The following is a 12,051-nucleotide window of genomic DNA, read 5'->3' as shown; positions in this document are numbered from 1 at the left end:
CCTCATTCTAACTACTGGTTATATTCTGTCCTATTTTGATAGATAAGTAATTTCTACTTTGTGGAACTATCTGATAAATGATGGAAGAGTTGTGAAATATCACCTTATTCTGGTTGATGGCAGCTTTATGTTATAAAATCCCACATATTAAATCCACCTTTCTAAATGCAGAGAGAAGTGAGTTCAACTTATTTTGGGGAATAAGATCTATATCTAGATCTATATTTATATGTATATCTAATCTTGCACTTTATGTGTAGCATGGAATTCAGATAAGGATATTTTTGCCCATTATTTCCTCTTTATAAGTTGTCCATTCATATCTTGTTTATTTTTAAATTGGAATTCCTATAATTTTCTTCCTAGTTTGTAATAGCTCTTTATATATTAGTACTAGTAACCCTTTTCCTGGAATATACTGGAGATCTTTTTTCCCTACGCTTGGTGTTTGCTTTCAATTTTGCCTGTGGAGTCTTTCCATGGAAGAAGTTTTAAAGGTTTCTGTAGGAAAGTCTATCACTCTTGCCCTAATTATTTCTTTTTGTGTCATATTAATACGTCATTCTTAGCTGTTTTTCTAAACCATATCATACTCCTTCGTACACATATACAGCTGGTATTGGTCTTTGGACTCCTCCACCTTTGACTGCTAATGTTTCTTTGTTTACTTTGTCGGTGGCTGCTCTTCAGTTTACAATGTGCATTTTCTACTTCTCACAGATTATACCTTCAGATAATTTTCTACCACTTTACATGTAACATAAGAACCCAACCAGAGTATGCTCTCATTCTCTCTCTCCTGCGCTTCGTTCTATTATTGTCATGCATTTGATTTCTATTGTATTTATAATCTCTACAATATAATCTCTACAACATATGCTTTTTATGCAGCATATGTTTTTTATTTTTAACAATCTCAAACTTACATAAAAGTTGCAAGTACAGTACAAAGAACTTTTTTCCCTGAACAGTTTGAGGGTAAGTTGCCGACATGATACCCCATCACCCCTGAATATTACCAGTGTATAATTAGCCTGCAGTCATTCTCCTACAGTCAACTGTCAGAATCCTCAGACCCAATTCAGATTTCCCCAGGTGTCCCAACATTGTCCCAATAATTCAAAGAATCCAGTTCAGAATCACACATAGCAACCGATTGTGTGTCTCCTTAGGCTCCTTCAGTCTTCAACTGTCCCTCAGTCTTTCTTTAATTTTCATGACCTTGACATGAAGATTAGGCCAATTTTATTGTAGAATATCTCCCATTTTGATCTTGTTTCATCTTTCCTCAAGAACATATTCAGGTTTTGCATTTTGGTTAGAAACACCACTGCCCTCACGCTGTGCTCTTCTCAGTGCATCGTGTCGGGCGCACAGGATTTGTGTTTGCCCGTGATTGCGATGTTTACTTTGATTGCCTGATTCAGGTGGTGTCTGCCAGATTCTCCACTCTTCAGTTGTTCCCTTTGTAATTGTTATGCATTTTGCGTGTACTTTAAAATTCTATAAATATTCCCATTCCTCATTAAATTTTCAGTTTATTTATAGCAGTGTGGACTTGTGGTTTTCTGTTTTATTCAATGGGTTATAATCCATTACTATCGCTACTTATTTTGGTGCTCAAATTGTCCCAGATTTGGACAGTGGGAGTCCTTTCAAGTTGCTGTCTGTGTCCTTTTGACTTGTAACCATCATTCTTTGAGCACTTTCTTACTTTATAGCACAGCAGGATGTCCCATGCTCATCTTGTACTTTTCCCCGCTGCACCCTGGATAAGTCATTTCTCCAAGGTTCCCTGAATCCTTCTTAATGGAAATTGTACACAGAAACCAAGATTTGAGCACTACTTGTGTTCACTGCCATGGCAGTGTCGCTTCTCCAATGCCTTCTCAGTGGAGAGAACTAGAAACTGTAAGTAGGTGCACATATACACATTTGTTTCCATGTCTGTACCTCTATATGCTGAAAACCTAAATTGCGCATGTGTACTTCCAGTTCTGAGTTAGCACCACAGGGCTCATTCTAGTTTTCTCCCTTTCCATATTTGCAACGTCCTTCTCCAACAGTGGAATCCCACCTCTCATTATTCTTGATACATTTACTTATTTGATCACTCCCCCTGTGTGGAACCAGTCACACATATTGCTGCCACTTTCCCCTCCCTGTGTAGATACCTTCTTCGTCCTGCTCAGGCTTTGATGCCCCTTGCCAGGCCACCCTGTTATGCAGAGGCCCTCCTCACGCTGCTTGGGCTCTGACATCCTGTGCCAGTTGCCTTTCCCCCAGTGTAGTTGCCTTCCTAACTTTGTTGGGGCTACACATCCTACACTGACTGCCTTCCTACATAGGTGCCCTCCTTACCCTACTCAGGCTCTCACATGCCACACATAGGCGGCCCCTCTTTGGAGATGTCCTCCTTATGATGCATAGGCTCTGTCATCTCATCCCATCGCCTGACACATAGCCATTCTCCATATCCTGCTTGGCCCCTGGTATCTTACACAGGGTTTCCTTTCCTTGCTTTACCCTTCGTGTCCTGCTCAGGCTCTGACCTTCCACTCTGGCTGCCCCTTCTTAGGGGCACCCTCCTCATCCTCTCAGAATCCAACATCATACGCTGAGATATCCTTCCACATGGATGATGCCTTCTCACCGTGCTTGTTCTCTGACTGTGCTGGGCACATGTCCTCTTCTTGTTCTCCATCTGCTTTGGGCTCCAATACCACACAGTGAGCTCACTGTGAACAAGCTCACAGAGAACAAGCAGGATGAGAAAGGCATCATCCATGTGGAATGATATCCCAGTGTATGACATTGGAGCCTAAGAGGGATGAGGAGGGTGTCCCTAAAAAGGGGCAGCCAGAGTGGAAGGTCAGAGCCTAAGTAGAACAAGAAGGGTGAACCAAGGAAGGGAAACCCTGTGTAAGATAGCAGGGGCCATTCCTCCTTGTGGACACCCTCCTCACCTGTCTTAGACTCCAAAGCCCTGTGCAAGGGTGCTCCACTGAGTGGATACTCTCCTTTATGCACCCTAGTTCTGGTACCCTGCTCTGGGCCAACACAGCTTCTCTGCACCTCTCACCCTGGCGTGGATGCCTACTTTGGTTGGCCCAACCTAATGGCTTTAGGACTGAATTGTATAGGAAGAAGGAAGAGAAAGGGTAGTGGAAGGGATTCATTATCTTCTAAAGAAATTAAAAACTCAGAAAAAAAGCATTTTATATTTTCCCACAAATTGGCCATTTCTGGTCTTTCTTTGTTTTTGTTTAGATTTGGGTTTTCATCTGGAACTGTTTTCCTTCAGCATGGAGAACATCCTTTACCATTTCTTGAAGCACAGGTCTGTTGGTGCTTAATTTTCTCAACTTTCATTTCTCCAAAAAAGTCTTTATCTTGCCTGTATTTCTGAAAGATATTTTCGCTAGATATAGAATTCTAGGTGGACAGGTTTTAAAAAATTTCATTCATTCCTTTTGAAAGATAGCATTCCATTATCTTCTGGCTTGCATTGTTTTAAATGAGAAATCAGTGGAATGATTTATTTTTCTTCCTTTGTATGTATGTATCTTTTTTCTTCTTGATGTTGCTTTTTTTTAATTCTTCAATTTTTATTGAGGTCTAATAGTTTATAACATCGTGAAATTTCAGTTATACATTATTATTTGTCAGTCACCAAATAAGTGTGCCCCTTCATCCCTTGTACCCACACCCCAAACCCCTTCTGCCTGGTAGCCACTAATCTGTTCTCTTTGTCCGTGTGTTGCTTTATCTTCCACATATGAGTGAAATCATATGGTGTTTGTCCTTCTCTGTCTGGCTTAGTTCGCTTAACATAATACCCTCCAGGTCCGTCCATGTTGTTGTGAATGGGAAGATTTTGTCTGTTTATATAGCTGAGTAGTATTCCGTTGTATATATACACCACATCTTCTATATCCATTCATCAGTCAATGGGCACATGGGTTACTTCCACATCTTGGCTATAATGAATAATACTACAATGAACATAGGGGAGCATAAGTCTCTTTGAATTGTTGGTTTCAAGTGTTTTGGATAAATACCCAGTAGTGGGATGGCTGAATCATGTGGTATTTCTATTTTGAATTTTTTGAGAAATCTCCATACTGTTTTCCTTAGTGGCTGTACCCATTGGCATTCCCACCAGCAGTGGGTGAGGGTTCCCTTCTCTCTACAACCTCTCCGACATTTATTATTTTTTGTCTTAGTGATTATAGCCATTCTAACTGGTGTAAGGTGATGTCTTAGTGTAGTTTTGATTGGCATTTCCCTGATGGTTAGTAATGTTGAGCATCTTTTCATGTGCCTGTTGGCCATCTGTATGTCTTCTTTGGAAAAACGACTGTTCATATCTTCTGCCCATTTTTTGCTCAGGTTGTTTGTTTTTTTGTTGTTCAGTTGTGTGAGTGCTTTATATATTATAGAGATTAACCACTTATCTGATATATGATTTGCAAATATTTTCTCCCAGTTGGTGGGTTGTCTTTTTGATTCGTTGTTGGTTTCCTTTGCCTTGCAGAAGCTCTTTAGTCTGATGAAATTCCACTTGTTTATTTTTTCTTTTGGTTCCCTTGTCTGAGTAGACATGGTATTTGAAAAGATCCTTCTAAAACAGAAGCCAAAGAATGTACTGTCTATATTCTCTTCTAGGAATTTTATGGTTTCAGGTCTTACCTTCAAGTTTTTGATCCATTTTGAGTTAATTTTTGTTTATGGCAAAAGGTAATGGTCTACTTTCATTCTTTTGCATGTGGCTGTCCAGTGTTTTCAACACTATTTATTGAAGTGAACTTTCTCCATTGTATGTTCTTGGTTCCCTTGTTGAAAATTAGCTATCCATAGATGTATGGGCTCATTGCTGGGCTCTTGATTCTGTTCCATTGATCTATTTGTCTGTTTTTGTACTAGTACCATACTGTTTTGGTTACTGTAGCTTTGTGGTATATTTTGAAGTCAGGGATTGTGATGCTTCCAGCTTTGTACTTTCTTTATCAAGCCTGCTTTAGCTATTTGGAGTCTTTTGTTGCCCCATGTGAATTTTAGGATTCTTTGTTCTATTTCTGTAGAGAATGTCTTTGGGATTCTGATTGGGATTGCACTGAATCTGTAGATTGCTTTAGGTAGTGTGGACATTTTTACTATGTTTATTCTTTTAATCCATGTGCATGGAATTCTTTACATTTCTTTATGTCATCATCAATTTCTTTCAGCAATGTCTTGTAGTTTTCATTTTATAGGTCTTTCACCTCCTGGGTTAAATTTATTCCTAGATATTCTATTCTTTTTGTTGCAGTTGTAAATGGGATTGTATTCTTGAGTTCTCTTTCTGTTAGTTTGTTATGAGAGTATAGAAATGCAACTGATTTTTGTAAGTTGATTTTATACCTTGCAAGTTTGCTGTAGTTGTTGATGATTTATGATAGTTTTCCAATGGCTTCGGTAGGGTTTTCTATATATAAAATAATGTTATCTGCAAACAGCAAGAGTTTCACTCCTTCATTGCCTATTTAGATTCCCTTTATTTCTTTTTCTTGCCTAATCGCTCTGGCCAAAACCTCCAGTACAATGGTTGAATAAGAGTGGTGAGAGTGGGCACCCTTGTTCTGTTCCTCTTCTCAGAGGGATTGCTTTCAGTTTTTCACCATTAAGTATGATGTTGGCTGTGGGTTTGTCATATGTGGCCATTATTATGTTGAGGTACTTTTCTTTACCCATTTTATTGTGAGTTTTTATCATAAATGGCTATTGGATCTTGTCAAATGTTTTCTTTGTGTCTATTGAGATGATCATGTGGTTTTTATTCCTCATTTTGTTAATGTGGTGTATCACATCAGTTGATATGCAGATGTTGAATCATTCCTGTGTCCCTGGTATAAATCCCACTTGATCATGGTGTATGATTTATTTTAATGTGTTGCTGTATTTGGTTTGCCAATATCTTGTTGAGGAATTTTGCATCTATGTTCATCAGCAATATTGGCCTGTAATTTTCCTGCTTTGTGTTGTCCTTGTCTGGTTTTGGTATCAGGGTGATGTTGGCCTTGTAGAATGTGTTAGCAAGTGCTCCATCTTCTTCAATTTTCTGAAATAGTTTGAGAAGAATAGATATTAAATCTTCTTTGAATGTTTGGTAGAATTCTCCAGAGAAGCTGCCTGGTGCGGGACTTTTATTTTTGGGGAGGTTTTTGATTACTGCTTCAATCTCTTTACTTGTGATTGGTCTCTTTAGATTCTCTATTTCTTCTTCATTCAGTTTTGGGAGATTGTAAGAGTCTAAGAATTTATCCATTTCTTCTAGATTGTCCAATTTTTTGGCATATAGTTTTTCATAGTATTCTCTTATAATCCTTTGTATTTCTGTGGTATCCATTGTAATTTACCCTCTTTTGTTTCTAATTTTATTTATTTGCGGCTTCTCTCTTTTTTTCTTAGTAAGTCTGGCTAAGGGTTTGTCAGTTTTGTTTCCATTCTCAAAGAACCAGGTCTTAGTTTCATCTATCCTTTCTACTGTCTTTTTTGTTTCAATTTCATTTATTTCTTCTCTAATTTTATTATTTCCCTCCATCTGCTGACTTTGGACATTTTCTGCTCTTCTTCTTCTAGTTCTGTCAAGTATAGTTTAAGATAGCTTATTTGAGATTTTTCTCGTTTGTTAAGGCAGGCCTATATTACTATGAATTTTCCTGTTAGGACCTCTTTTGTGCATCCCATAGGAATTGGTATGGTGTATTTTCAGTTTCGTTTGTTCCAGATATTTTTTGATTTCCCCTTCAATTTCTTAAATGATCCATTGGTTGTTCAGTATCATGTTGTTTAGTCTCCAAATCTTTGTCCCTTTCCCAGCTTTTTTCTTGTAGTTGTTTTCTAGTTTCATAGCATTGTGGTTGGAAAAGATGCTTGATATAATTTCAATCTTCTTAAATTTATTGAGGCTTGCCTTATTTCCCAACATATGGTCTATCTTAGAGAATGTTCCATGTGCACTTGAGAAGAATGTTTAGTCTGCTGTGTTTGGATGGAGTGTTCTATATATATCTATAAAGTCCATCTGGGCTAGTTTTTTGTTTAAATTCACTATTTCCTTGTTCACTTTCTGATCTATCCATTGATGTAAGTGGGGAGTTAAGGTCCCCTAGTATTATTGTATTGTTTTTAATATCTCCTGTAAGGTTTGTTAATAGCTGCTTTATGTACTTTGGTGCTCCTGTGTTTTGGGTGCATATATAAGTGTTATGTCTTCTTGGTGGAGTGTCCCTTTGATCATTATATACTGCCCCTCTTTGTCTCTCATTACCTGTTTTATCTTGAAATCTACCTTGTCTAAGTGTTGTGACACCTGCTTTCTTTTGTCTGCTATTAGCCTGGAGTATTGTCTCCCATCCCTTCACTCTGAACCTGTGTTTGTCTTTAGAGCTGAGATGTGTTGCCTGGAGGCAGCACATTGTTGGGTCTTGTTTTTTAATCCATCCAGCCACTCTGTGTCTTTTGGTTGGAGAATTCAATCCATTTATATTTAGAGTGATTATTGATATATGAGAGCTTAATGCTGGCATTTTATTGCTCATTTCCCGGTTCTTCTGCCTTTCCTTTGCTTCTCGTCCCATGTATTTCAGACTACCAATTCAGTTAGGTAGTTTTCTATGATGGTTTTCTCAGTTTTCTCTTTACTTATCACTTGTGTCTCTGTTCTGATTATTTCTTTAGTGGTTACCGTGAGGTATTTTCTTATGTCTTGCTGCCCTTAGTATTTTCTTTGTCATTGGCTTTTGCCAGCTTTACTACTATATATGCCTTGGAGAAGGCATTAATATAGTTAGGTGATATATTGGCTTCTTTCACTTGTATTTCCAGCTTCTTCTCCAGGTTTGAAAAGTTCTCAGCTATTATTTCTTCGAATGAGTTTTCTGCTCCATCCTCCTTCTCTTCTCCCTCTTGAATACCTGTAATCCTTAGGTTGCATTTTCTAATTCAGTTGGATATTTCTCGGAGAATTTCTTCATTTCTTTTTAGTCTTAGTTCTCTCTTCTCCATCTGAAGGATTTCTATATTTCTGTCCTCCAGACTGATGATTCATTGCTCCATAATATCAGCTCTATTATTCAGCGAGCCCAGATTTTTCTTTATCTCATCCATTGTGTTTTTCATCTCTAACATTTCTGATTGGTTCTTCTTTATAGTTTTAATCTCTTTTGTGAAGAAGTTGCTGATTTCATTGAACTGACTATCTGTATTTTCTTGTAACTCATTGATTTTTTTTATGATAGCTACTTTGAATTCTCTGTTGTTTAGATTATAAATATCTGTGCCTTCAGGATTGATTTCTGGGTGCTTGTCATTTTCCTTCAGGTTTGGAGATGTAATATATTTTTTCATACTATTTGATGGCATGGATTTGTGCCTCTGCATAGTGATAGTATCTAGTCCCAGCTTCCACCTGCCGCCACTGGGTGGAGATCAAGATCTGTGTTCTGAACCTGCTGCAGTCTGTAGCTGGCTTGCTCACAGCTTCTGCTTTTCTAACTGCATGGGTGCTCTGGCTGACTGGCTGAGCTGGAGTGCTGGGGGGAGGGGCACTTTCTTTCACCTACATGATCTCTAGGGTGTTCTCGCTCTGCCTTTGCTATCTGCTCTCTTGGGGTGCTAGCTTAATGAAGACAACCCCACAATAGCTTAGTCACCTCTGTGTGGGGCTTTCCTCTGGGCTGTGAGAGAACTTGCAGAGCAAAGGTGTTCCCACGGAGGGCCACTCCTGCCCCCTTTCTTCTCAGAGTTAGGTGGTCTGGAGCCCTGGGTCTCTGCCATTGGGGGTGGGAGACGAGATCCCCTTACCTCCCTCCACCTCCTTCAGGTTGTCCAGCACCTCCACCTTTAGAGATATGGCTGTGTGGGTCTCCCAGACATCTTTTGCGTTGTGTGAATGTCCTTTGTTGGTATACAAATGTCCTTTTTATTGTATCTTAGGAGGGAGAGACTAAGGGAAGTGCTCACTCTGCCGTGATGCTGATGTCACTCCCTCTTGATGTTGTTTTTAAGATTTTTCCTTTATCACTGAATTTTTAGCAATTTGATTGTGATGTGCCTTGTTATAGTTTTTTTTGGTGTGTTTATCATTCTTGGAATTCACTGAGTTCTTAGATATACAGATTTATATTTTTCAGTAAATTTGGAAAGTTTTCAGCCATTACTTCTTCAAATCTTTTTCTGTCTTCTTCCTCCTTCTGGGACTACAATTACACATATATTAGACAACTTAATATTGTACCATGGGTCATTGAGTTCCTGTTCATTTTTTGTTAGCATTTTTTTTTCTTTCCATGCTTCATTTTGAATATTGTTTATTGCTATGTCTTCAAGTTCAGTGCAGTATATGTGCAACTATCTTAAAAAGCCATTGACTTCTCTCTAAATCACTTGTAAAGAGAGCATTACTCACCAAAGTTGCAAATAGGGCACCAACAATCTGTGTAACAGATAGCCAGCAACATGCTGTTGAGTTTTGAAAATAAGATAAACTTAGCCTGTTTTCTAATTCTTACAGGCTTTTGCAAACCTCCTTTTATTTCCACTACCTTAAAAGGAAAAGAAATGCATGTGGTCAATCTTGATTTTAGAAACATCACAGAAAGAGACAGAGAGGGAGGGAGGGCACAATAAACAATAACTTGCTTGTAGTGTGCAGCAAGAAAATCATTGGTCATTAGTGGCAATTGGCTAGTTGTGTAGTGGGGATTTTTTGTCGTTGTTGTTATTGACTGCCTCTCCCCGCAAATGAAGATGTTTTCTTAGTAAAAAAAATTATGCTGTCTAATTTGCTGCTAAGCCTGTCTTGTAAATTTTTTCACTACAGATATTGGATTCATCTCTAGAAGTTTTATTTGGTTGATTTTTAAAATTTGCCCTTCTCTCCTTATTAAATTCATTTTTCTTTTAAATCCTTGAACATTTTTATAATAGCTGTTTTAAAGAACTTGTCTACAGTTCTATTAGCCCTGTCATTTCTCTGTATGTTTACATTTTTGACTTTTCTCTTGGTCATGTGTCGTATTTCCCTGCTTCTTTACAGATATAGTAATTTTTTTTATCATATGCTGGGTATTTTATAAGTTATAGTATTGAGTGCCTGGGTATCATTGTCTTTCTTTAAGGAACTTCAAAGAGTCTTGAATTTTGTTTTGGTGGTCAGTTAATTTACTTAAAGATAAGCTTAATCTTTTCTCAGCTTACATTTAAGCTTTGTTAAGGAAAGTCCAGAGTAACTTCTACTTTAAGGCTAGCTTATCCTTACTCGCATCATGTCTTTTCTGGGTCTTTATTGAATGCCACAAGTGTCAATGACGTGTCTCCACTCTGATTTGTCTCAAGTTGTGTATTTCCCCATCCTGTATGAACTCTGGTAGCTGCTTCTCTTCTAGACCCCTAGTAGATATTTTGTCCCTGATTATTTTTTGTCCAGTCTCATGGAATGTCACCCTGCACAGACATAGCTTAGGATACAGTCAAAGATGCAAGAATTCCTATGCATATTTCTCAAGCTCTCTTTCTGTGTAACTCCCACTTTTCCAGTAGTCTGCCCATAAATTCCAGCAAGCTCAACATCCTTGAACTCCGTTGTCTATCTCCTTGGCTTAGTGAGACCACTAGGAACTCTTTCTCTCACAAGCAGCTAATAACCACCTCCACACAGAAAGCCTGTGCTATCGTAAGGCTCATCTCATTTATTTCTCTTCTTTCAGAAATCATAATATTGTGATGCCTGTTGTCTGACATCTAAAAGCAGCTGTTTCATATATTTTGTCTATGTCTCTAGTTGTTTATGGTGGGAAGGACAGTCTGGTACCAGTTACCTCATCACGGCTGGAAGTCGAAAACTGTTATTACACTTGATCTTAGCCAAAAGGCCACAAAGCAGTTGGAAGACTGTTGGTGGTTTTCTGAACCTGCATAGTATTCAACTTCGATGGCCCAAAACAGTGCCTGTCTATCCTTCTATGGATCTGTTTCTTCCATTTCTTACAGACTGTTTAAGCTCTTATTATGGACGGAGTGTTTTCCCCTCCTAAATTCCTATGTTGGAGCCCTAACTCCCAATGTGACTGTGTTGGGAATTAGGGCCTGTGAAGAGAGGATAAAGATTAAATGAAGTCATAAAGGTGGGGTCCTAGTCCAATAGGGCGGTTGCCCACATAAGAAGAGGCAGAGACACATGAGCTTTCTCTTTTGCTGTGTGAGCACACAGCAAGAAGGCAACCATCTGAAAGCCAGGAAGAGAGCTCTCATGAAGAACCGAATTGGCCAGAACCATGATCTGGGACTTCTCAGCCTCCAGAACCATGAGAAATAACTTTCTGTTGTTTAAGCCACCCGGTCTGTGGTGTTTTGTTAAGGCAGCTCAAGCGGACTAATACAACCCTTCTTCGCTCTTCTCATGTGAAATCTCCCGCTTCGCCCACCTTCCCCTTCACTTCCAAGCTCTTCACTGAGAAAATACATGCCATCAGCTGGGAACTCCTCCGGCTTACTTCCTGACCCCTTTCCTCAATCCTGTTTTCCTGCCCTCTTTTCAAATGGATGGGTACCATCCATCCCCATCTTTGCTTCCTTTTCTGTTCTCAAGAGAGTTTGCCTTTATAACATGTAGTATTTATATCAGATGCTTTAATTTCTACCACAGGTAGTGATGAAAGCTACTTTCAGACCATTATTAATAGAAGTTTTCAGTCAGTGGAGAGTAGTTGACAGAACTTCACAATTAACTTTAAATACAAGACAGTTTCTCAACATAGTTTTGTTGCCTCCTACTCAAGGCACTCAATGGTCCACCCAAACTAAATCATTCCTGGATGTCTAGGACTATGTCTTATTCATGTTATGTTCCCTGATTTACGAGCATACAAAAAATATTTATCAAATGAATGAATATATCATTTAAGAAATTACCCTATGCTGCCCCAATTTGAGGTTAAGAAAGAGGGCGCAGATCTATAATAAAAACATCAAAATTTTCACCAGGCCATTTCATTCGTTTGTGAAAGT

General features: G+C 38.6%; 1 protein-coding gene across 10 annotated transcripts in view; it reads left to right on the top strand.

Moving 5' to 3' along the window:
- The window catches only part of FBXL13 (F-box and leucine rich repeat protein 13), a 210,131-nt gene that overhangs the window by 39,378 nt on the left and 158,702 nt on the right, over positions 1-12,051 (top strand). The window lies entirely within an intron of this gene.

This window comes from Equus caballus, chromosome 4 (genome assembly GCF_041296265.1).
Source record: "Equus caballus isolate H_3958 breed thoroughbred chromosome 4, TB-T2T, whole genome shotgun sequence".
Lineage (NCBI taxonomy): Eukaryota > Metazoa > Chordata > Mammalia > Perissodactyla > Equidae > Equus > Equus caballus.
This window is presented reverse-complemented; position numbering and strand designations above follow the sequence as displayed.